The sequence below is a fragment of the Helobdella robusta genome (assembly GCF_000326865.2).
Source record: "Helobdella robusta unplaced genomic scaffold HELROscaffold_34, whole genome shotgun sequence".
Lineage (NCBI taxonomy): Eukaryota > Metazoa > Annelida > Clitellata > Rhynchobdellida > Glossiphoniidae > Helobdella > Helobdella robusta.
Genome location: NW_008704659.1, coordinates 782,075 through 786,643, shown reverse-complemented (window position 1 = coordinate 786,643; position 4,569 = coordinate 782,075).

Below are 4,569 nucleotides of genomic sequence, written 5' to 3'. Positions count from 1 at the left end.
CTCACTTTAGGTCCCACCAACACGAAAAAGCTGGCAAGATAACATTAACGACATCAATAATTCCCCAGCAACAACCTCATCAACAACAACATCAACAAAACCACAAACAACACAACAACAAACCAACAACAACAACACCATTAAATACAATCCTCTCTTCGAAGATTTCAGCGCAAATGGCGACGGTGATGATTACAATATCCGTGCTGGTAACGATTACAGAATGGGTGGTGATAGTTATGATGATGATTATGATGATGATGAAGAGGAGAAAGAGGTTGATCCTGATTATGATCGCCGTACCAGAAGCACTGTTAGCTTTTTATTAGAGATGCACCGAATACCGAATAGTTAATCCGCTGCCGAATATTCGACCGGTTACTAATAAACCCACAATTTTAAAAAAAAATTCATTTTTTTAGAATGAAAAACAAGCTATTGAACAAAACATTAGACGATTCGTGTCTATCTTAAGAATTTTTTTATCGAGATGACATTCAATATCTTGTTCAATTTCAAATGATTTAAAGACAACGAAAGCCTAAATAATTTTTCTACTATAAGTATTCAACAGACATTGATTAGGGATTTGTAAAAAGTAATTGATTACAACGAAAGTTTGACTATTTGGCTATTCGATTTTGAAGTGCATCTCTACTTTTATATTTCTCTTCATTAAATATGAGAGAAATATTGTTTCAGAATTGTTGGATTTTTAAGAATGTTTTTTCGTTGTTGAATTGGAGATTAATTTTTACTTTACATTCGTTCGTTTTCCATCATGTGTTTATCTCTATTTCTTAATTATTTTATCCATTCATTTATCCAATCATCTATCTTTCTATGGCATTCATTCATTCATTCATTCATTCATTCATTCATTCATTCATTCATTCATTCATTCATTCATTCATTCATTCATTCATTCATTCATTCATTCATTCATTCATTCATTCATTCATTCATATCATTCAATCATTCAATCATTCATTCATTCATTCATTCATTCATTCATTCATTCATTCATTCATTCATTCATTCATTCATTCATTCATTCATTCATTCATTCATTCATTCAATCATTCAATCATTTAATCATTCATTCATTCATTCATTCATTCATTCATTCATTCATTAAGTCAGTCAGTCATTCATTAATCATTTCATTCTAATCGCATGAAATTTCAATTTTTTCTTTCAACATCATTTCAATGGTTTTCCATTTCAGTAGCCTTTCAACTTCACCGGGCAGGCTTCAAGGATGGGCAGCATTGAAGAGTTGGACGAACCAACATCCACTCAACAATCGCCTTTGCTGACAACAAAAACATCATCAACAACAACATTAACAACAACGACATCAACAACATCAACAACAACAAAACCAACATCCTTATTACCAACAACAACACAAAAGCCACAACAATTGCAATCAAATTCCCATAAAAACCAACAAAATCAAGCGTTGCGACGAACGGAGGTTTTACGTCAACCACCACAACCACCAAAACTACAGCAGCCACAAACACAACTACAACAGCAACCACAACAGCAGCTGATAACGATTGATCTTGAGAAGAACACAAAGAGTGGTTACGGGATTGGCCTGTCGAGAGATCGAATGGACGAGGGGGTTTTCGTAGTTTCGCTACTACCTGGTGGTGTTGCTGATCTAGACGGAAGGTTGGGTGGTTGATTGGCTGATTGGTTGAAATTTTGATCGAATGAATGAATGAATGAATGGATGGATGGATGGATGAATGAATGATTGAATAAATGAATGGATGGATGGATGGATGAATGGATGAATGAATGGATGAATGAATGGATGAATGAATGAATGAATGAATGAATGAATGAATGAATGAATGAATGAATGAATGATTGAATGAATAAATGAATGAATGAATGATTGATTGATTGACTGACTGACATGCTGGCTGACCGACAACTATAACATCAACAGCCACACACAACCAACACATCAACACCACCAGACTGCAACCGGGTGATCAGGTGGTCAGGGTGAATGGCGATGACGTCACGGGGAGTCAAGGTTACTCGAAGGTCGTTGAACTTTTGTCCGGCAGGTTTGCTACACTGGTCGTTCGAAGGAGGAGTCCGGCGAAATTTAATGGTATCATTTGATGTGAACATTTTTGGCGAGTTAAACATTTTTGAAAATTTTTATTTTTTAATAATCAAAATAAAAAAAATGTTTATTTTATACTCTATTTAATATAATTTATAATTGTGTATTCTTATATTCTTATTTAATATTATTTATAATTTGTATTTTTATTTTTTTATTATTTTTTTTACAAATATTCAGTCCAACGGAAGGGAGATGTGTACACAAACGCCGGTGAAATCACAGAGAGTTACAACAACACGTTAAATAACAACAACAACAACAACATTAATAACAACAATGATGAAGTCAATTCAAACAACAACAACAATAACAGCTATCTTAAAAGTTTCGACTCATCAGCAGTAAGTACCAACTACACAGCACACACATCTCCAACAGACAGCGATCTCAATCGGTTGCAACAACAACAACATCAACAACATCAACAACAACAAAAACAACAACATCAACAACAAGACATCATAGATTTTTTCGGCAACCATTTAACTTCGACATTAAAACGATCGTCTTTAGTTAAGCTTGATAATATTAACAACAACAACAACAACAATTATAACAACAATAGTAATTATAATAGTAGTAGTAATAATAATAATAATAATAACAGTTTAACACTGACAACGGACGCTTACAAAACTTTCAGCACCTTCAAAGAACCATACTCGCTATCCAAATATCAATTTGACAGTAATAATAATAATAATAATAATAATAATAATAATAATAATAATAATAATAATAATAATAATAGTGCTGCTACAACAACTACAACTACTACTACTACTGCTGCTGCTACCACTGCTACTACACTTGCTGCTGCTGCTACTACTACTACTACTATCAATAATAATAATATCAATAATAATAATAATAATAATAAAAATAAGCCAAAACCAAAGCAACGATTCTCAACTAGAAATAACATCAGGAGTGAACTTATTGAGATTGGAAATAATAACAATGGAAATAATCGCAATAAAAATAATAATTTTAATAATAATTTAAACGGTGATGATGAAAATAATAATATTAATAATAATAATAATAATGATAATAATAATAATGATGATGATGATAATAATAATAATTATAATAATGAAAATAATATCATTCGAAGTTACGAAAGTTCTAACGATAATGATGGTGGTGATGTTTATGACGATTATGATGATGGGAATGATGATGGTTTGGTGCATATTGATAGTAAGTTTTTGAATGGGTTTATGAGTGAGTGAGTGAGTGAGTGAGTGAATTAAAAAATGAATGAATGAATGAATGGATGAATGAATGAATGAATGAATGAATGAACAAATAAATAAATAAAAAGGAAGAAAAGAATTTCCAAACATAACAAAATCCATAACTGACACCTGGTTACGTGAAGCTGTTTTTGAAATATTATCATCATCACCATCACCACCGATATCTTCATCATTATCAGCAACAACATCAGCAGAAGCAGCAATCGAAGCCACATCATCATCATCATCATTCAGAAATAACTATGACGTCACTAGCTTGGATGGATTGATTGAAAAAATTCTCATCCAACTGAAGTACGATCAACCGCTCGTCGAGTTTAAGGTCATTCGTTATTATTATTATTATTATTATCATTATTATCATTATTATTATTATTGGTAGAGTTTGAACCAATCAAAAACCTCCATGCATTTATGCGCGGAGGGCTCGAAGCCTGAGAACAAATCGAAAAACAGATACCAAAATGTCCTGCCTTGTTAGTTTTAATTAGTATTATTATTATTATTATTATTATTATTGTTATTATTATTATTACTGTCTGACGTTTTTGTTGTTGTTAATTACTCGGCGTGATCGTGTGTGTGTGTGTTTGTGTGTGTGTGCGTGTGTGTACGTGTGTGTGAGTCGTTTATACTTATGAAAAATACTTGAGAGAAGAATACTCATTACAATAATACTACATACTACATTACTGTTGCAACAAAAAAACTTCTAAGCGAGTTGTTTGTCGACAAAAAAAATTTCAAATTTTCATTTTTTAGTCGATGAGTCCAGAGTGGTTTTACAAAATCAACCACAACATCATCATCATCATCATAACCAACAACAACAACAACACGGAAACTACATTAACGCCAGTCATATATTCTTCAACGTTGGCAACGATAATAACATCAACAACAACAACGTCAACAACAACAACAACATCATCAACACATCAACAACAACAACAACAACAACAACATCATCAACAACAACAACATCAACAACAACATCAACATCAACATCAACAACAACATCAACAACAACATCAACAACAACAACAACATCAACGACGACAACGGCGACGTCATCATCCGATTCATAACGTCACAAAACCCTCTGCCGAATACTGTAGCCGACTTCTGGACGATGGTCTGGCAAAATGACGT